The sequence below is a fragment of the Eriocheir sinensis genome, chromosome 53 (genome assembly GCF_024679095.1).
Source record: "Eriocheir sinensis breed Jianghai 21 chromosome 53, ASM2467909v1, whole genome shotgun sequence".
Lineage (NCBI taxonomy): Eukaryota > Metazoa > Arthropoda > Malacostraca > Decapoda > Varunidae > Eriocheir > Eriocheir sinensis.
Window position 1 is genome coordinate 1713091 of NC_066561.1, and position 22138 is coordinate 1735228.

The following is a 22138-nucleotide window of genomic DNA, read 5'->3' on the forward strand; positions in this document are numbered from 1 at the left end:
TCGTCTCACCGAGCTGAAGCAAAATGCCAGAAGCATCGCCTCTTCGGTGGGTCCAGAGGGTGTACAGAAGCGATAGGACAGGATGCAGAAATAAGATTGTGATCGGAGGAGCCCAACGGAGAGAACAGTTTGACAGAATAAGCAGAACGGTTTGGGGTAAGGAAGAGGTCTAGAATGTTGGGCCGATCTCCAAGACGGTCGGGAATACGTGTAGGGTGCTGGACCAACTGCTCTAGGTCGTTGAGGATAGCAAAGTTGTAGGCTTCTTCACCAGGATGGTCAGTGAAAGAGGATGAAAGCCAAAGCTGGTGGTGAACATTGAAATCTCCTAAGATGGAGATTAAAGCGAAGGGAAAGTGGGTCAAGATGTGCTCCACCTTAGAATTCAAATAGTCAAAGAATTTTACATAGGTCGTAGAGTTAGGTGAGAGATAAACAGCACAGATGTATTTAGTAATAGAATGACAATGAAGTCTTAGCCAGATGGTGGAAAATTCAGAAGAGTCAAGGTCGTGGGCACGAGAGCAAGTGATGTCGTTGCGCACGTAGGCGCAACATCCAGCTTTGGATTGAAATTTAGGATAGAGATAGTAGGAGCGAACAGAGTAGAGATTGCTGTCAGTAGCCTCAGAAACCTGTGTTTCGATAAGGAAGAGAAGGTGAGGTTTAGAGGAGGAGAGATGATGTTCCACAGAATGAAAATTAGAGCGAAGACCGCGAATGTTGCAGAAATTGAGAAGAAAGAAGTTCTAGGAGTTATCAAGACACCTCTCGGGTCGGCAGCATGAAGGGGAGTCCTCCCTGGGGGAATTATTGGTCCCCCCCCCAGGCGGGGACTCCTAGGCTTGATGTATGTGCGCCATTTTGAAATTTTGATTTTGGGAAAAGGTGTAGCCTATATGTTGTGTGAATGTAGTGTGGTGTGGATAAAGAGAGGCTCTGTCTTTAGAGAGCATGCTGAACTACTCTCCGGTGTTGGTGAGACAATAGAGAAACGGTTAGTGAGGACATGGGAAGGGTCTTTGGAGGGCTTCAGCTCCCTTCTCACCTCCCATATATACCTCACCGGGAGTGGCTTGCGCCCGTTCGGTAGGTGTCTTCCTACCTACTCCAGGTATATATATATATATATATATATATATATATATATATATATATTTATATATATATATATATATATATATATATATATATATATATATATATATATATATATATATATATATATATATATATATATATATATATATATATATATATATATATATATATATATATATATATATATATATATATATATATATATATATATATATATATATATATATATATATATATATATATATATATATATATATATATATATATATATATATATATATATATATATCTGCATCCGCATCCACGGGACATCCGCGTAATTTTTCATATCCGAATCCGCATCTGCATCCTCAATTCTGATAAATGATACATCTGCATCCGGATCCGCATATGTGATGAAATAAACATCTGCATCCGCATCCGCACTACACAATGCAGAATACAGAGCTTGCAAAGTTAAATAAAATGAATTAATGCATATTAATTTTCTACTAAAATTACACCTTCTATTCATTTCCTTTCAAATTTACACAAACTAATATGTCAAGATTTTTACGGAAGGGCAGCAGGAAAGAGATAATTTTACATAGTAACTATGTAGTATGTATGTATCATGTAAATTTGTAAAAGTATGTATGTATGTATTGAAGTGTGTAACTGTATGTACTATATGTAATATTGCGTAGGTATGAAGGGAAGCAGCCTGGCCGGCAAAGTGAGAGAGAGAGAGAGAGAGAGAGAGAGAGAGAGAGAGAGAGAGAGAGAGAGAGAGAGAGAGAGAGAGAGAGAGAGAGAGATCCTTATCTGGAAGATTCATAAGCACCTTTCCACTTCTGATCTTCTATCTGATCGCCAGTATGGGTTCCGCAAGGGGCGTTCTACTGGTGATCTCCTTGTCTTCCTAAGAGACTCTTATTAATCCTCTCATAGCCGTTCCGGTGAAACCTTTACTACTGCGCTGGACATATCAAAAGCCTTTGATAGGGTCTGGCACAAATCTTTGCTTTTCAAACTACTCTCCTACGGTTTCTATCCTTCTCTCTGTACCTTTATCTCAAGTTTCCTTTCTGACTCTTCTATTTCTGCTGTGGTAGACGTTCACTGTTTTGCCCTTAAACCTACTAATAGTGGTGTTTCGCAGGGTTCTGTCCTATCTCCCACTCTCTTTCTGTCGTTCATTGATGATCTTCTTTCCAAAACGAACCGTCCTATCCATTCTTACGCTGGTGACTCTACTCTGCATTACTCAACGTCTTTTAAAAGAAGACCCAACCAACAGGAACTTAACGATTCCAGGCTGGAAGCACCAGAACGCTTAGCCGCAAACCTTACTATTATTTCCGAGTGGGGCAAGAAGAACCTGGTGTCCTTCAACGCCTCAAAAACAAAGTTTATTCACCTATCCCTCGACACAATCCTCCAAACAACTATTCCCTATACTTTGACAACACTCAGCTGTCACCTTCTTCAACACTAAACATCCTCGGTCTATCCTTAACTCGAAATTTTAACTGGAAACTTCATATCTCTTCTCTTACTAAATTAGCTTCCTCGAGGCTGGGCGTTCTGTACCGTCTCCGCCAGTTCTTCTCACCCTCACTGCTGCTATCCATTGACAGGGGCCTTGTCCGCCCTTGTATGGAATATGCTTCTCACGTGTGGGGATACTCCACTCACACAGCTCTCTTGGACAGAGTGGAGTCTAGGGCTCTTCGTCTCATCAGCTCTACTCCTCTTACTGATAGTCTTCTACCTCTTTAATTTCGCCGCCATGTTGCCTCTCTTTCTAGCTTATATCGATATTTTCATGCTGACTGCTCTTCTGAACTTGCTAACTGATGCCTCCCCCCCTCCCGCGGCCTCGCCACACACGACTTTCTACTCAAGCTCATCCCTTTACTGTCCAAATCTTTTACGCAAGAGTTAACCAGCATCTTCACTATTTCGTCCCTCACGCTGGTAAACTCTGGAACAATCTTCCTTCATTTGTATTTCCTCCTGCCTATGAATTGAACTATTTCAAGAGGAGGTTATCAGGACACCTCTCCTCCCGAAATTGACCTATCTTTCGGCCACTCCTCTAACGCAACATATTGGGAGAAATTTGCCCTGTGTGACGCCTCCTTAACTGTGCCGCTTCGTGGGCTGGAACAGCCTCGTTCGGCACGTAAGAATAGTGGCCATTTCCAATTAAAAAGTTAAAATTATATAATAAAGGGTAAAAAACTAGATTAAAACTATTAAAATCCTAAAAACAAGTCAAAACAGTATGTATGTAATTAAAAACAGTGGTGTGTATGTGTGAATTCACTTAGCTTTGTGATGGGACGGGTGAGGGAGGGAAGGAAGGAGAGGGAAGACACGTCCACACTCCGCGAGAGCCAGCAGGCACATGAGGCGCATGAAGTCACTAGGAGCACCAGAGCGACCGATAAAGGACTTCTACACCATCTTCATCATTCCCACACTCCTCTACACCTTCCATGCTTTGGCAACCTCCGTCAATAAGACCTATCAGCGCCAACTAGAGAGAGTTCAAAAGCCGTCTTGCAGACAGATTCTGGGCAACACCTGTACCACCTACGAAAGCACGCTCGCCCGGCTGACTCTGCCCAAACTTCAGGATTGGTATCAGTTAAACCTAACTAAAATTGGCAAGTCCCTCCTCCGAAACCCACGCCATAGACAACTGCTCCTACCAGCCCTCACAATCCAACTTGACCCACCTGACACAATATCACTCTTATCCCTGTCAAAGCCAGAGCCAATAGGTTCGATGGTGAAAACGATCAACACCTCCATGGTCATATTACCACTGCACCACACACACACACACACACACACACACACACACACACACACACACACACACACCTAATCTCGCACAACTCTGGAGGACTTAGGCCCGCCTATCATCACGATACACTACACGCTGCAACTGAAGCAGTATCAGTACCAGTATATTAAAATCTGGTGTAGTAGTGGCAGTAATAGTAGTAGTAGGAGTAGGAGTAGGAGTAGTAGCAGTAGTAGCAGTAAAGTTAATACGATGTGAGTTCGCTTCTACTAGAGGAAAATAAAAAATGCCTTACGACGTTGGTTCTACTGGCATCCACTTGCTTTTGGAGACTAAAGCTGCTCGCTTCCCTCCTCCCACAACCTGCAACATAAATCAGTCTTAGTGTAAAAATAGAAAGAAAACATTCTGATGGTAAAAACATAAAGAAAGCAGCGCCAGTAGCCAGCTAGCAAGATACTAGCACCGACCTGTGTTGTCTCATATTAGGAGGTTACTCCTATCAAGCGCTTCCCTGTGCATCCGTAACGGTTCACTAAGGGTAAATGTTACATGTATCATCTGAATACCCAAATCAATGTGGCCAACTTAGCCTGCGCTGTTGGGCAATTCGCAGATAAATCTGAGAGGCTGAAATGTTTCAGCCTCTCTACAACGACTGAATACACAGGGCAGTCGCTATAACCTGTGAACTGGTAACTTGCTCCATATTTCCATCCCTGTTGTGTTTTTGATACTGGGTTACGAGAAAAAGTAATTATTAAATGTGTAGACATTATGACAAGTGATGAAAGGTAGTGAAGGAAACACGGACTAGGGAACGAGTGTTTACTCCTGACTAGTTTCGTCTTAGTGGGCTTCTTCAGAGGAGTTAAGAATTCCTCTGAAGAAGCCCACTAAGGCGAAACTAGTCAGGAGTAAACACTCGTTCCGTAGTCCGTGTTTCCTTCACCACCTTTCATTAATTATTAAAGTTAAACCGACAGTGAATTTGTAAAATTTGAAATGCATTACTTGCTTAAGTAACACACACACACACACACACACACACACACACACACACAGAGAGAGAGAGAGAGAGAGAGAGAGAGAGAGAGAGAGAGAGAGAGAGAGAGAGAGAGAGAGAGAGAGAGAGAGAGAGAGAGAGAGAGAGAGAGAGATTTACATTGAAATTCAGACCACACAGACCCTATGGTTCAGACTAGGTGGTCTGACCTTAAACCTAAGTGATTTTACATTAATCAGATATCTCCAAAACTTTGCATTTCTGCTTTAGTTAATATTAAGTTGAAGGAAGTGTCGGTTGAGCTTGTTTTTAAAGGAGTCAAACATGTTACACTGGACCACTGAAGGTGGGAGTTTATTCCAGTCTCGCACTACAACGTTGGTGAAGAAAAATTTGGTGCAGTCTGAATTTACTTGTTTACATTTAAGTTTTGTGTCATATTTTCTCTCGTTCGCAGTTTAATCGATCATAAACAATTTTGATTTGTCCACATTCGTAAAGCCATTAAATATTTTAAAACATTTGATCAGTTTTCCTCGGAGGCATCGTTTCTCAAGAGAGAACAAGGTAAGAATTGAGAGCCTTTCATCGTAGGATTTATTGCGCAAGGTAAGGATCATTTTTCTTGCCTGACGTTGAACACCTCCTCCAAGATTTATCCCCTAGCATCACGAGGGGAAACGGGAAAAATGCTCCCTCCCTGCGCGGGGGGGGGGGGGGGGGGGAGCACGGGCTTAGCCTAATAGCGGCCCGTAGCAGGATGCCGACAGACCGACTCTATCGGCGATCGAAATCTAGCCGACCAAGTCGGTCTGTCGACGAGGACTGGCGTGTTTCTGTTGAACACATTATAGGTAACTGTTTATCGTGACATTTTTCAAAATAAATTAATCAGCTTTTTTTTTCATATGATAGTATGTGATCTATATTTTCAGAAAACACTACTGTTTCTGTCAGGGAAATTCCTTTTAAAGTTTAAATGGCCCTTCTTGCGCTTGGCTGGACGTTTAAATGTCACTGAATGCAGATGAAAAAAATTCCGCTATATTTTAGTCGACTATTATTTGCAAGGTTTTCTTCGACATTTAGCGGCGTCAGAGAGTGAATGCGAGGGGGATGTATCGTATTTTGTCCCTGATAGATAACAAGAGGTGGTATGGACTCCAAATAGTTATTATCGGGCCCTGTTTGAGCTGAGGCCTTATGGGGGTAAAGAATTAAGAAGGCTACATCAAATAGGTGATTAAGAGTCTAGAAACCTCCTCAGAAAGCTTAGGAAAATAAGAAATGTAAATTAATATTATCGGCGTAAATTACCGCATAGCGAGGATGAATAAAATGACAGATAAGGCCCTTGAAAAATTATCACTACTATCTCCAGGCAATAAGAAGGTATGTGGGCAATACCAAGGAAGCCTTGCGAAAGGGCACCTTGTCCATATTTGACTAGTAATGACGACATGATTCATGAAATATTCATACCGCTCTTGTCAGCTGTGGGGAGAGAGTAGGCTATGCCCCAGGAGAGTATTTAAAGGTACTAATTTCTGTTTAAGAACATGAGTGGAGCGTCGGGAAGCGGCCCAGATCAAGTAAATAAACACACAACGAAACTCGTTTTCCGATGTTCCCAGAGGTGCGGTAAATGTGCCGGGAGAAGCCAAAAACAAAAATCCCTCATACTTCCATGATAATAAAGCTAAACCAATCATTTTGGAAGAGATAGTTGTCCATGAGACAAATATGAAGTGTGCCCAATAATATGCCTCTAGGCATAAAACTTTCTGAGATATGAGGTAATATAAAAAAAAAAAAATAGGCTCGTTTCTCGGAAAACTCAAAATTTTGGGAGTTAAAATCTTGGAGGAAGGATGGAAGGAGAGGGCATGACGTCACAGAAGTGAAGCAGTCTTGGCCTGGGCTTTCCTCCGCCCACTCCCTCAAGTCCACCCATAACACTGCCCGGCTGGCCGGACGCGCAACACTCACACACCTCAACATTTTGCCTTCATGCCGGCCTGCTCTGCCGTTGGTTGCGCCCACAGAGGCGGGGATGGCAGCATAAGGTTTTATTGGTAAGACAAAATTATATTTGTGGTGAAACATTATATAGGAGGCGAGAAAACTGAGCTTGAAAAAGAGCGTCACAAAAGAATGCGAATGATTCCTTGGTGGAAATTTGAAGGAAATCATATGTAATTCATCTCCCATGGCTTTAACACACAAACAGGTCACATTACTGGAATGTAAAGGTATTTAGGTAATATAAGAAGTACAATGAACACATAGTTGTTTTGCAAAACATGTAAAATAAGAGTGTAAACCTGGGCAACTTACCGACTCGATTCAACCCACGGGCACTCATTTGCCTGACAACGTTAATTCTCATTCTCTCATTCTCATTCCCTCTCATTCTCATTCTCTAATTCTCACTCTCTCATTCTCTCTCATTATCATTCTCATTACCTTTCTCATTATCATTCTCATTACCTCTCTCATTATCATTCTCATTCCCTCTCTCATTATCATTCTCATTCCCTCTCTCATTATCATTCTCATTCCCTCTCTCATTATCATTCTCATTCCCTCTCTCATTATCTCTCTCTCTCTCTCTCTCTCTCATTCTCTCTCTCTCTCTCTCTCACTCTCTCATTCTCATTCCCTCTCTCATTATCATTCTCATTCCCTCTCTCATTATCATTCTCATTCCCTCTCTCATTATCATTCTCATTCCCTCTCTCATTATCATTCTCATTCCCTCTCTCATTATCATTATCATTCCCCCTCATTTCCAATCTCTAATTCTCTCTCTCTCTCTCTCTCTCTCTCTCTCTCTCTCTCTCTCTCTCTCTCTCTCTCTCTCTCTCTCTCTCTCTCTCTCTCTCTCTTACAGGAATTATCTTCTAATATTTAATTACTCCACTCTTGTAAGTCTTTTTTTATCTCTGGTGATCAAGACATCTCCACCACTCCACAACCATTTCTCCCCCTAAAAACATGTAACCAACCCCTCTCAGTAATTGGTCCTTGACCTGTATGTTGTATTTTCTCCATTTGCTGGTTAATACACCTTTAGTAATGACATGCATGATTGTGTAACACGGTTGGTTGACGTCGAGTCAAATATAAACTATTATTTGCGCATGGGTAAGAATTTCTCCTTCCTGCCCCAAGACTTCCTTCTTTTTTCTCGTAGTGAGCTTTGATCACATTTGAGACGCTCTACATAGAAGGCTGTACATCCTTCTACATTAAAAGTGAGTCCATGGTCAATATATAGTGAATACTATACAGAGGAAGTGTGAGGGATCAAGGCGAGTGTGGAACATTTCATCTCAGCTTCTACGGAATAAAGACAAGTGTCGGGACCCAGAAAACGAACAAACAAGAGGAATAGCCATAACAGTACAGAGTAAACATCTGACAGGACAAACACTAACAAGTAGGGTGACAGATATACAACAGTGTAAACATCTCATAGGACAAACGATAACAAAGAGGGGAAACAACGAGGGTAAAGGAAAACAGATACCCAGACTCAGATACAAAAAATAGATACCCAGTAGGCGTGGTCAGAATTGTGGACAACCATTGAAAAAGACTCTAAACCTGTGACGTCAGTCGTGACGACATGTTAAAGCAAATAACTGAACAGAAAAGTCACTGTGGGAGTGTCTTAAGGGTGAATCACGAATAGCAGGAAAAGTAAAACAATACAACATAATGAGCGAGCCAATGGGTGTGACAGGAAGTATTGGCCACTGGTTATGTAGAAAATTAAGGCGTGTCAAGGATGTAAGTCCGCCTCAAGCAAAGAAAAATATGACCTAGATATCAGTGGTATGAGCAGACCGAGCTTGGTTCTCGCCTCAAGCAGACCTGCTACTCAATCAGCTGAGAATGGCTGTTGTGATCTTAAGCGTGAGTAGAAATTCGAGAATCTAAGGGAAACCGACTGTATTGTCCTGGAGATTATATTGTAGGAGATGTGTAGTAGGATTATGAGTGGGACAGGATTGTGATTATTTTATTGCGATGTAAAGCAAAGGTAAAACCACTGGGTGTGGTATAATTTGGTGCTTCCGTGACTTGTAGTAGATTATACTATATGAGTGTGTTATTAGAATTTGTGAGGAGAGTACATAATGATTGTGATGTAAGCAGAGACATACAAACCACTGCTTGTGAAATGACGAGTGTTATTATTGGCAACAACTGAGCACATATTGTAGTATTATGTTTAAGACATGTCGTTTGTCATATGTTGCATCCATTGCTGAATATGCCAGAGTGTTATGATCGTCAGAGCATAGAATATTGCGTAAGGCAATTACTTTCATTTAATTTTAATTAAATGTATATTTTCTTTTTCCCTTGTTTATCCCCGAACTCCAGCCTCCAATAACAACTTAAGCCGGATCACGCTACCAGGGATACGAGACAGTGATATCATTTATGGAGTAATTAATAAGTGATAAAAGAGTTGTTTTAATACAAGTTAATGCAAATGAAATAAAATATAAAGATTAAATACAAGAAAAGAAGGGTCTAAAACAAGGAAATGCTGATGTTTTTTCTATGAAAACCTGTTCATACATCCTTAGTACATATACTGCAGCAGTTAAATAACGAAAAACATATGATATGTGCAAGAAATAAGGCAGACAAGCTCATTTACTCCCACGATCTGGGAGCGAGAAAGCTAATGTTATGGGTGGACTTGTTCGCCGGCTAGGCTCCGCCCACCCCTACCCCCCATGCTTCACCTCGCAGTGAAGAGCGGCGCCCGCTGAGGGCCACTCCATCTATTCTTCCTCCAAGGTTAAAATCATAAACTTCTTTATTTATTCACCAATCTTCTTAATATTACTCGGGCTTCATATTCAGCCTTTCTACTAACAAATGGCTTACCTAGAATCTGAAATTAAGAATTCTTAATATTTTTTTCTGTTATTTTTTTATAATAATAAAAAAATAATGATAATAAATGTGAAAAGTCTAGTTGACCATATTATAGAAAAAGTTATATTTTAAGGATATAATAATTAAAACTGCCTACTGTAGCATACTAAGAAGCCTATAGCTATTACTTTACTATGTGCTTCAATGAGGCTTAACAATGTCCTTTGCATGGTGGGGAGACCAATACTGTACCGCGTATTCAAAGTGGGGTCTGACTAAACTATTGTGAATCGGAAGTACTGCATCTTTATTTTTGAATAAAAAGTTTATCTTAACTTGATGAAGCGCAGCATTCTGTTTGCTTTATTTGCTGCATCGATGCACTGCTGTGAGAAATTCAAGTTTGACGCGATTTTGACACCCAGGTCCTTGACGAATTGAACGCTTTTGAGTTCAAGGCCAAGCATTTCGTAATCGAACTTTTTATTTCTTGTTCCAACTTGAAGAACCTGGCACTTATCTATATTAAAGGGCATCTCCCATCCAGCAGACCAAGCTGAAATTTTATGCAAATCTTCTTGGAGGCTTTGTCTTCGTCAATGAGAACCGAGTTACTAATCTTTGTGTTGTCTGCAAATTTACCAATGAGATTACTGATTCCAACGTCCACATCGCTGATGAAAATAATGAAGAGCACTGGGTCAAGAACCGAGCCCTGAGGGACGCCACTAGTGACGGGCTTCCACTCTGAGATAATTAAATCCGTCGATCACCATTCTCATATGTCTGTTACTCAACCAAATCGCGATCCTTTGGTGAACTTAACCGTCAATACCTTGTTGCTTTAATTTATAAAGTAATTTTTGGCATGAAACTTTATCAAACGCTTTCTGGAAATCAAGATAGACTACGTCCAGTGATATGGTTACCTCATAAACTAAGAAGAGGTCGTTGTAAAAGGTCAGTTGATTGGATAGGCATGATCTTTTGTTGCGGAAGGCATGTTTTGAATCTTTAATCAATTAGTGGCTTTCAAGGTAACTCACAATTTTGTCTCTAATTATGCTTTTGAATAGCTTACCTACAACTGAAGTTAGACTAATGGGTCTGTAATTACTCAGTATTTTGTTATCTCCTGTTTTTTTAAAGGTGTTACGTTAGCCTTTTTCTAATCCAAAAGTTTCTCTCTTTGTTTCTTTAAGAAGTATAGGATATACTTTGTCAGGTCCGGGACAAAGTTAGACAATGCATGAACGAGATTTTTCGTTAGTACTGTTGCAGGTGTTGGTGGTAATGGTGGGAAGACTGCTAATATCAAATAACGAGGAAAAATAACTGTTTAACAAGTTCGCAACGTGTTGGCTGTCAGACACTAATTCCCCGTCACTGTTAGTTAGAGGTCCAATTACACCTCTGTTCGCCTCCCTGTTGTTTATATAACTGAAGAAGGATTTCAAATTATTTTTACGGTTGGTTGCAATGTTTTCTTCATATCTACGCTTTGCCTGACATACTAATCTTTTAACTTGCCGCCTGGCTTCATGTTAAAGTTTAATGTTTTCGGGCGTGTTTTGCTCTTTCTTTAGCCTGTAAGACAACTTTCTCTCCTCAATCGAATGTTTAATTTCGCCAAGGTGGACATTTATTAGTCTTACCTCGCTTCTCGCCGAATGGGACAAATGTGTTCTGCTGAGTGAGTAGTTGATCTTTAAAGTTTAGCCAGGCTTCCTCCATGTTGCAATCATCTGTTAGTTGTATTTCTGTTAGCTTTTGCCGGATTTCTACGAAATTTGCTCTTTTGAAATTGGCCACCATTACTTTATTTTCAGTGGCTGTTGTTTGAGCTGTAATGTCGACGCGCACTAATTTATTATCGCAAGAACCGAGATGTTCTCCTACCGTAACATAACTGACTAGGATATCTTCGGTCGCTATAACAAGGTCTAATATGTTATTTTGTCGAGTTGGTTCAGTAACCATTTGACTTAGGTCATTATCTTCTAAAAATTCGGTCATTCTATATGACTCGTCCTTTGTACCCGACAGTGTCACCCAGTCAATATTAGGGAGATTAATGTCTCCTAATATCAGTGAGTCGCTGTTATTAAGTGACTGCCTTAAAACACTGTACATTTCAACTTCATCTTCGAGTGATTGCCCCGGAGGCTTCCGGTGACGGATATATTTAGATTATTTTTTGCAATATTTACTCGCTCGCACAAATGTTCCACGTTACTGTCTCTATGGTGTTCTGTCGGTGAGATGGAAATAGCTTTTGACGAAAAGGGCGACACAACCACCTGTACGGTTGACACGATCTTTGTTGACGAATCTGTAGCCATCTGTGTTGTATTCTGAACTTAAAACAATATTTGTGGTATCAATAAATGTTTCGGTTATAGCAATTACGTCATTGTTTTATGTTGTAACAGGACATCACAATTCATCAAACTTGATTCTTAGGACTTATGACTTTTAGATTATCTTGAGGTTTAATAATGGAGGTGGTGTTACTTGCAGTTCCACGGTTTGGTGTTTGTTGAGCTGTATGCCATCTGTTTACAAGAGCAGGGTGGAGAGACGCAGCCGAGAGAAGTTTTTTGTCCGGGTGTCACGTACTGCATCGTTAAGGAGCCTTCCGAATCTGGCTGTTCCTACGGGGGGACAGGTGGAGTCCGTCTCTTTGGAAGAGCCCACCCTGGCCGTAGAAATTGTCCCAGGCATTAAGAACTCGACGTCGAGCTCCCTGCAGAGAGTCTGTAAACGGCTGTTAATTAAGGCTGAAGGCCTTGCTGAATAAGTCGCTCGCCGCCAATATCCGTGGTAGAATTCCTGAAATTAAGATGTTGGAGGATCTAGTCGTTCGTACCTGCTTGGATAACAAAAAGAGAGTCATCAGAAGACTCAGGGGAGACCTCGTCCAGGGCAGCTGTGATGTCACAAAGGACGCACAAAGGACACAAAGGAAGAACAAACAACAGCAGACCTGCTGGTCCTCACGAGGCTGTTTGTGACAAGCTACACTAACTATCTAATCAAAGGTGGAAGATGAAGGACAGCAAAGGCGAAGGCTCCTCCCCACCCCCCATCCCTCCAGCCAAAGCTGGCAGAACAGGAAAAATAACCATGCAGCATGGAAAAACTGCATGGAAATTATATAGGAAAGAAGAAAGAACTACCATTACTGCTACCACTAACCGGGCGATAAAAGCGGACAAGGACACCAGTATTCGAAAGAACTTAACGTTATTACGACAATGAGTAATATCTTAGTTGCTGGTTGGATTCAAAATACTTGTCTAGTCTATTCTTGAAGGCCGTAACTTTTCTTTTTTTTTTTTTTTTTTTTTTTACATTGCGGCCTATTGCGCCGGTAGGCTTCTTCCCGGTGGGTCCTGATGGTCGGCCCAGCCCGTTCTGGCGCAGGCGAGTGTTTATAGTGGCGCCATCTTGCATTGGCTCATGCTGCCCTCCCAGAGCTCATCTTTGATCCTAGAATCTAGAGTCCGGGTTGATAGGTGGTCTTCTGGACAGCATGTGGGTAGTTTTAAGCCACTCGGCGGCATTGAACTCGCGTTCTCCTGAACACGGGGCCGTTACTTTGACGACTCAGCCACCGCCTCTGTTGTACTATCAACGACATCACAGGGTAGAGACTTTCAAACATTAACATCTCGATTGAAGAAGAAGTGTTTAGCTTCGTGCGACGAGAATCTTTAACCACTTATCTTCAAATTGCGATTTCTTCTTGTTTTATTTGATCGATCAATTGTAAAGTAATCTTCCGCATTAATATCACTGAATCCTTTAAACATTTTAAACACTTCTATTAGATCGCCTCGCATTCTTCGTTTTGATAGGCTGTATAAATTTACTTCTTTAAGCCTTTGTTCATATGATAAATTTCTCAACCTAGGAATCATCTTTGTTACTCTTCGTTGAACTCGTTCCAACTTTTCTATGTATTTTCTGTAATAGGGAGACCAAAACTGTACACAGTACTCTAGACGGGGTCGAACCAACGAATTATACAGTTTTAATATTACTTTTTTCCGATTTATTATTAAAGACTCGTCCGATGAAGCCAACCAATTTGTTTGCAGTTTTAACTACCTCTGAACAATTCTGACCGGGCTTTAAATCGCTTGATATAGTAATTCCAAGATCCTTTTCTTTACTTACTGCAGAAAGTTGTTTGCCATTCATTACGTACCGAACGCGATTGTTATTTTTTCCGATGTGCAACACTTTACATTTGTCAACGTAAAATTTCATTTGCCATTGATTGGCCCAACGTGCAAGTCGATCTAGATCTGATTGTAAAGCTTCTTCGTCGAGTGTCACAGTTACTTTACTAACAATTTTTGTGTCATCAGCAAATTTTGATACTTTGCAAGTGAGCCCATCATCGATATTATTAACATAAATTAAGAAGGCATGGGGCCAAGCACTGATCCTTGAGGTACGCCGCTTCTGACATCGAGCCAATTAGATGTAACACCGTTTAGAACTACCCTCTGTTTCCGGTCAGAGAGCCAGTCCACAAGCCAATTGTGAATGTTACCCGAGATACCGTGCGCCAATAGTTTGCTGAGCAATCGTTGGTGGGGGACCTTATCAAATGCCTTTTGAAAATCCAGATATATGATATCTACTGATCTACTTTCATCGAACACCTCAAAAATATAATGAACAAAATCAAGTAAGTTAGTTAAACACGAACGTTTACTACGGAAGCCATATTGCGAATTATTTATTATATTATTTTCTTCGAAGAATTTCACCATATTGTCGCGAATAAGATAACAATAATTACGCCTAAAACGGGAGACTCTTCCACAGAATTCAACCACCTGATGGCGAATCACAGAGTCCCCAACCAGGAAAGCGTTCTGCTCCTCTTCCTCCTCTTCTAGTATGGCAAATCTGTTGAAGCAATGAGTAGGGTAAATGGCGCTGGGGTCGGGGGGTGGGGGGTGCTGGCGGGGCTTGAAGAGCAGGCGTGGCGGGTGATGGGACGATCAGTGGTAGTACGACGATGTTGGCCTGGATAAATTCCTGCAAGGTTTCAACAGTTTGGGTTAGTTCAGTGATCTGGCCAGCTGTTAGCCTGTCATCTTGCTCAAGAAGTCTGGTTTCCATTTGCTCTCTCAACAGACAAATCTTTCAAACCGAGGAGCGTCCTGTAAAAAAATGGGATGAAAAGTTCCCGGAACACGATGAACATTTCTTCAACGCCATTGCTCTATTAATCTGGGAAAACAAACGAAAATATAAGTGAGAGGTTTAGTTCTTAACGTCGGGTCAGGTGATCAGGCCGCGCACGAGAGAGAGAGAGAGAGTGTGTGTTTGCATGCGTGTATGCTCGTCAACAGATAGTACTCCCTGCTCGTCACCAAAATGAACTCATGCATATTATGTTGCACCTCCCCTTTCCCCAAACATCCAATCGTAATTAGCTAGTTCATTGGCAAATATCTTACATGAACTTTAGGTTATGAAAACTAAAACAAAGAATTAAAAACTTTATCAAAGTAAAAGTACATATTCAGGTAGAGTGAGTAGGAAGGTTGAGGGCGATGCTTTGTCTCAGACACCTTCTCACCTATGGCTGAACAGAGTAGTCTGTTTAGCTTCAGGTGAGACTGCGTCAGAGAAGAAGCCCCGCCCACTAGCCTCCTGTTTTCTTCTTCTTTTTTATTTTTTTTTACAGCTAAGGAAGCACCTCAAGGGCAAAAAAAGTAATAATGAGAAAAAAAGCCCGCTAATCACTGCCACTATTAAAAAAAAAGTTAAAAGAGTGGCCAAAAGAGAGGTCAAATCCGGGAGGGGAGGTGTCTGGACACTTTCCTCTTGAAAGAGTTTAAGTCGTAGGAAGCAGGAAATTCAGACAAAGGATGATTGTTCCAGAGTTTACCGGTGTATGGTATGAAAGAATCAAGATCATTGTTATAACTTGCCTAAGTGATTTGAACAGTATAGGGATGAGCTAGAGCAGAAAGTCCAGTGCTGCGGGGCCGCAAGAGGGGGGAAGGAATGCAGTTAATTAATAAGCTTAGAAGAGCAGTCAGCATGAAAATACCGATAGCAGATAGAGAGGAAACCTTACGGCGGACTTTATGAGGTACATAGAAGGCTGTCAGCAAGGGAAGGGAGGATTGATGAGACGGAAAGCCTTTGAATCCATTCTGTCCAAAAGAGCTGTGTATGGAGCCCTCACACACATTAGATTTTGAGTTTAGGATAGACCGAGGATGTTTATTGTGGGAGAAGGAGACAGATGAATGTTATCGAAAAATAGAGGATAGGTGTTTGGAAGATTGTATAAAGTTCACAGATGGAGAAATTTAGTTTTTGAGGCGTTGAAGGACACCAAGTTTTTTTTGCCCCAATCGGAAATGATAGTAAGGTCTGAGATCAAACGTTCTGTAGCCTCCAGCCTGGAATTATGTATCTCCTGTTGGAAGGGTCTTCTGTCAAAAGATGTTGAATAATGCAGCCTCGTTTTGAGCTTGGAGATGTATGTTGAAGGATCATTGGGTACAGCAAGGATCTCCCATCACAATCACACACACCCGACAGGCACCCGTGAGACACCTGTCGGACTCCCAGTACTCATTCCTTCTTAGGTGGACAGGGTACTTGCCTGGGAATCGAAACCAGGGTCTCTGTTGTGAAGCGAGTACTAAACAACTACACCACACTACAGAGGTCTGTGTTTGTTTTGTTTATGTCTGCTTGTTTATGTACATTTGTCTTAGGTGTGTTATAGAAGATGCATTCTTCTCACCCTTAGTAAGTTCGTAGCTTCTGCACATGGCTTTCCGGTGAGCGAGACAGCAAGAGGTACATTCGTCGTGTTTGGGTGTAGAGGGCACCTCAGGAGGAAGGGCATCTGACGACCGCTGTTCCTGCTCTGGTAGTCAAGGTAGTCTGAAAAGCAAATCAATCAAATAATGGGAGAATACGGCGGGGGGCGTGTCGCCTCGCCCACCCTACGACGCCAACTCCGGGGGTCTCTCCGGGCGAGTCTCCATGCAGGTCCCCACCCCATCATGAGTACCTCCTGGCAGGATCTATGAACTTAGTCAAGCCACGAACTCCGTGGGTGTTCCCTTGGCCTCCTCCACTTAGGATTGTCTCTTACAGAGACAACCCGATGGACAGGATTAGCTTCTAGGTAGCGTGCCACATTGCCGTATAGCCGGAGATGACTTTGACGGACTATGCAGGTAATATATGTAGCATCAGTCTCTCGGAGTAGTCGCCGATTTGACACAAAGTCATTCCAGCGATATCCCATGATTTTGCGTAGACATTTATTACCAAAGGCCATAGACTTCACAATCTCTTGACGGGAAACGGGGCGCGGGGCCGATTCGCAGGGGGCCGATTTTCAAAAATTTAAAATTTAAATATTTTCAAAACCAAAGCAGCTAGCGACCTGAAACTAAAACAGGCACCTCCCTTAGGCATATATGAGTCTCCATGAGCAGCGGTATCAAAAAATTCAAAGTCGTTCCTAATAAAGATTAATTGTTTGGCTATAAAATCCTCAGATTTTACGCTAGATGCACAAACATCACCAAATGCAGAGATAATCACTTATATTTTCAGAATCAATAACATATAATAAATCACTTAATTTTCACATTAGAAACTTAATACTTGAGGAAAGCATGCAGAAACATCTTAATTTTACTCAACAAAAGCAAAATATTCATTTTTCTATATACAATCACAACTTATTTTGGTTGAATTTGATGTCACTATTGCCGCAGCACGTCTTGCCGGCTATCTGGCCTTAGTCCCTGAACAATCACTTTAGCCTTTTGGTCAGTTTCCTGGACTTGTACGTCCCTGTTCCTCGCCGTCTCCTTCCTGCCCTCCTCGATACTGCTCCTCTTCCTGGATGGTGTTGGCCAGGTTGCCCCCTCCTGGCACCTGTACCCCTGCAAGGTCGGGTGAAGGACGCCATGGGGGCCATTGGAGAGATGGCCGCTTCAGGACGCCCGGCCCGTCTCCAGCTCTCCCCTGTCGACCAGCTCGACCAGGGCGTCGAACATCACAGAGGGCGGGTCGCCCTCTCCAGCTCCACGGTAATCTTCATCTCCTCCTGCTGGGCAAGCTCCTGCTTGCAGCACTCGGCCACAGAGGAGTTGGCCTGGACCTTCCTGGCCAGGTAGCCGGCGTAGTTGACCGCGGCGAGGAGCAACTCGTCCGTCGATCACCTCGTCGTCCTCCTTCTCCTCTGCAACCTGTTGCTCACCATGAAGTTCTGCACGCTCGTCCAGTAGTTGGCGCCGCACATGGTGCTGCACTGAACACACCACTGCACTGCACACAACACTGAGTCACTGCACTGATGGCGTAGTACGGCTCCTCCACAGTTTACTCCACGGGGTCGCGGCGTCCTCATATCTTGTGTCTCCTCCGTCACTTCCACTCGATCCACTGCCTTCTGTGTCTTCTTGTATCGTCCTCTGGATCCTTGCAGTTGTGGGCAGAGACGATGAATAAGAAGTGCCCAGCTGACTGCGTGCGCGGGAACTGCTGAGAGTGCCATGTAGGCACTAACTAAACGTACATTTCTTGTTTCCTAATACGTAAAACTGTGGACTTCACTATCCTACAGTTATCATTCATTTTACGTAAAGATTTCAACCTAAAGTTACGCAAATTTGCCATTTTTTACACAACGTTTTCAAAGTGCACGCATGGTGCTATTTTATATAAGTTACCTTGAATCCTCGACCAAATCACTCTAGAGACACTCCTGCCTGCTTGTATGCACTAAAACTTGAAGATTTCGTCCTGTTTCCACTTAAATTCGGAAAGAGCAGAGTGTGTGTTGTTTGAGTTGTCGCAGTGAAAGTCGCCATAACAATCGGCCCCTTACGCGAAGCCAGCGCGCCAAGACTGAAGAGATTTCCCGTCAACTAGTTGTGAAGTCTATGCAAAGGCATCAATCAGCCTCTCCAAGAAGTCCCCATCTGCTGTCTATGTCTCACAGCCATAAAGTAAAAGAGGAAGCAAAAGGGACTTGAAGATCCGGATTTATGTCCTTCTGCACAGGTATAGACAACACCATATACTCGAGCTGAGCGAGTCAATAGCACCGCAGGCCAAGCCAATCCGCCGTAACACTTCCTGGCTAGACTCACCATTGTTATGAACTACGCTAATAAGGTATGTGAAATTTTCCAAGATCTCAATGTCCTCGCCACACGCATGAACAGACTATACTGTTTCATCTAGCATCTTCCAAACACCAGTACCTTGGTCTTGGCCCAAGATACTTGAATCCCCAAGGGCTTCGCCTCCTCGTGTAGTGCCTCGAGAGCTATCACCAAAATCTCTAGCGTCTCCACCAGGATTACTGCATCATCAGCAAGAACAAGGTCAGTGATATTGGATACTTCAAAATGACTCTGGTCCGCACCTCTGCTCATTACCCAGTCCATACAAGTGTCAAGAAGCGATGGGATAAATACAAAGCCCTACCTCACTTTCGCATTCACGGGAAAGAAGATAGACAAGCTAACCTCCACAGTTCTCAGCACTCTCAGTCCCAGAACACCGGCCAGTCACCAACCCAATAGCTCTTGCAGGAATCCCACGGAGTCGCAGGGGATCCAAGATTGCCTTCTTAAGATTGACGTAGGCTGCAGGCATCCCTTGTCGTAACTTACGGCGGCGCTCCACCAGTACGCGAAGCGCTAGGATACGGTCAGTTGTTGACTAATCAGGTGTGAACCCAGACTATTCAGGTCTCTGCAGCCTCAGCAGCTGGCTGCGAATTTGCATCAGCAATAGGTGGGCAAGCACCTTGCCTGGCACAGTGAGCAGTGTAATACCACGGTAGTTGTTGCAGTCTTGGCGGTCCCCTTCCCATTTCCTGATAGAGACGACCAGCCCCCTCTTCCAGTCAGGAGGAATGGTACCATATTGCCATACGGCAGTCAAGACAGCATGCAACCGGTGGATCATGGCCTCGCCTCCAGCTTTGAGCAACTCCGCACTGATGTTAATGATGCCAGGGGCCTTTCCACCACTCAACTTTGCCTCAACCTCTCTGACCTCGGCAAGAGAGGACGGACTTTCGTTGATGAGTGGATCAGCATCCACCACCTGCAACCCAGCAACTGGAAGCTGTCCACTTGGAGTGTCCGCCGTGTACAACTGTTCAAAGTACTCAGCCCATCGAGCACTCTGCCCATCCATACCCGACACGTGGCAGCTATCCCCTGTTCGTATAGGGCTCACCTGAGAGAGAGAGATTTAGAGCAGAGCTTCTCCAGGGTTCGGTAAGCAGATCGGAGGTCATTCGCATTTATATATATTTTTTTTTACAACAAAGGAGACAGCTCAAGGGCACAAAAAAGGGAACAATAATAAAAAAAAGCCCGATACTCACTGCTCCTAAAAAGAATCCAAGGAGATGGCCGAAAGAGGGGTCAGTTTTCGGAGGAGAGGTGTCCTGATACCCTCCTCTTGAAAGAGTTCAAGTCATAGGCAGGAGGAAATACAGATGAAGGAAGATTGTTCCAGAGTTTACCAGCGTGAGGGATGAAAGAGTGAAGATGCTGGTTAACTCGTGCGTAAGGGATTTGGACAGTAAAGGGATGAGCATGAGAAGAAAGTCGTGTGCAGCGTGGCCGCGGGAGGGGGAGAGGCATGCAGTTAACAAGTTCAGAAGAGCAGTCAGCGTGAAAATAACGATAGAAAATAGAAAGAGAGGCAACATCGATGCGGCATTTAAGAGGTAGAAGACGATCAGTAAGAGGAGGAGAGCTGATGAGACGAAGTGCCTTACACTCCACTCTGTTCAATAGAGCTGTGAGAGTGGAGCCCCCCCACACGTAAGATGCATACTCCATACGAGGGCGGACAAGCCCCTGTATATGGATAGCAACTGTGCGGGGTAGAAGAACTGGCGGAGACGATACAGAACGCCCAACCTCGAGGAAGCTGATTTAGTGAGAAAGGAGATGTGAAGTTTCCAGTAAAGATTTTGAGTTAAGGATAGACCGAGGATGTTTAGTGTTGAGGATGGTGACAGCTGACTGTTGTCGAAGAATAGGGGATAGGTGTTTGGAAGATTGGGTCGAGTTGATAGGTGGAGAAATTGGGTTTTTGAGGCATTGAAGGACACAAGGTCCCTTGTACCCCAATCGGAAATGATAGTAAGGTCTTAGGTTAAGCGTTCTGCAGCCTCCAGCCTTGAGTCATGTAGTTCCTGTTGAGAAGGTCTTCTGTTCAAAGAAGTTGAATAATGCAAAGTGGAGTCATCAGCGTATGAGTGGATAGGACAGTTTGTTATGGAAAGAAAATCATTGATGAATAACAGGAAGAGAGTGGGGGAACACCACTGTTGATAGGATTAGGGGAAGAACAGTGACCGTCTACCACAGCAGAGATAGAACGGCCGGAAAGGAAACTGGAGATAAAGGCACATAGAGAGGGATAGAATCCGAAAGAGGGCAGTTTAGACAGCAAAGACTTGTGCCAGACTCTATCGAAGGCTTTCGATATGTCTAGCGCAACTGAGAAATTTTCACCGAAACGGCTAAGAGAGGATGACCAAGAATCAGTTAAGAGAGCAAGAAAATCGCCAGTAGAACGCCCCTTGCGGAACCCATACTGGCGATCAGATAGAAGGTTAGAAGTGGAAAGGTGCTTTTGAATCTTCCGGTTAAGGACTAATTCAAAAGCTTTAGATAGACAGGAAAGTAATGCTATAGGTCGGTAGTTTGAGGGATTGGAGCGGTCACCCTTCTTAGGCACAGGCTGTAAGAAGGCGTACTTGCAGCAGAAGGAAAGGTAGATGTTGATAGGCAGAGACGAAAGAGTTTGACCAGGCAGGGTGTCACCAAGGAAACACAGTTTTTAAGGACAATAGGAGGCACTCCATCAAGTCCATAAGCCTTCTGAGAGTTGCGGCCGGAGAGGGCATAGAAATCATTCTTAAGAATCTTTATAACAGGCATGGAGTCAGAGGGGGGATGAGTAGGAGGAATATGCCCAGCATCGTCCAGGGTGGAGTTGTTACAGAAAGTTTGAGTGAAGAGTTCAGCCTTAGAGATAGATGAGACGGCAGTGCTGTCGTCAGGGTTAAGAAGAGGCGGGAAAGAGTAAGAAGTGAAATTGGAGGAGATATTTTTGGCTAAGTTAGAAGTCTCTGGAAGAATTAGAGAAAGCAAGGTGTTGACATTTGCTATGGATAAAGGAGTTTTTGGTAAGTCGAAGAATAGATTTGGCACGATTCCAGGCGGAAATATAAAGATCATGGTTAGCGGGAGTTCGAAGGCTTTGGTACCTTTTGTGAGCTG

General features: G+C 43.0%; 1 long non-coding RNA gene across 1 annotated transcript in view; it reads right to left on the reverse strand.

The window, feature by feature from the left end:
- LOC126983156 (uncharacterized) overlaps window positions 1-16674 on the reverse strand; it is a 29127-nt gene extending 12453 nt beyond the window's left edge. The window contains exons 1-2 of the long non-coding RNA XR_007735560.1: window positions 16597-16674; window positions 4194-4261 (exon numbers count right to left, since the gene is read on the reverse strand). This is a non-coding gene — a long non-coding RNA (uncharacterized LOC126983156). The remainder of the gene's footprint in view (window positions 1-4193; window positions 4262-16596) is intronic.
- Window positions 16675-22138: the final 5464 nt, after the last annotated feature.